This window comes from Myxine glutinosa, chromosome 10 (genome assembly GCF_964187855.1).
Source record: "Myxine glutinosa chromosome 10, kmMyxGlut1.1, whole genome shotgun sequence".
In the NCBI taxonomy this organism is placed as follows: Eukaryota; Metazoa; Chordata; class Myxini; order Myxiniformes; family Myxinidae; genus Myxine; species Myxine glutinosa.
Window position 1 is genome coordinate 54,858,672 of NC_136270.1, and position 686 is coordinate 54,859,357.

Here is a 686-nt window from a genome sequence, read left to right on the forward strand (position 1 = left end):
GGGCGGTTAAAGGGTTGGGGTTGGATCTCCCCCCCGGTTAACTCAGCCAATAAAGTGTCCCTATGGCCGCCTTGGACCCTCGTGGTTCCAATAATTCACTTGGATTTACAGAGAATGACAGACAGGGACAATCCCGTCGCGACAAGTAACATGGCTGTGGAATTCATCCACAAGTTCTGGAGTCAATCTCTCCATGCTTATACAGATGGCTCCAAAGATCCGGGTCTTGGCCATACTGCGGCTGCCTTCTGCATCGCTGATGTGAAGGTGACCAAGGCTTTCAGGCTTTCAGACCACCTGTCGGTATTTTCAGCAGAACTTTATGCAATTGTTTTGGCTCTTGAATGGATTATAGACTTTTATCCCCTCAGCGCGGTCATATTTTCCGACTCCCTCTCGGCTCTGATAGCGCTTAGGTCGTTCCAGCCTGGCAGTAGGAACGAATGGGTTCTGGAGGTAATTCACCTCGTAAGTTTGGCCCATTGGAGGGGCACGGTCGTCGATCTATGTTGGGTCCCGGCCCATATGGGCATTGCAGGCAACGAAGTGTGTGATCAGGTGGCCAAACGTGCCCTCAATCTGGATTTCGAAACCCCGGTTCCGCTAGGCCAGGCTGACCTCTCTACTCTAATTTAATTAAACAGAAAATTAATGCTATATGGCAAAGTCAGTGGGACTCCTCCCCT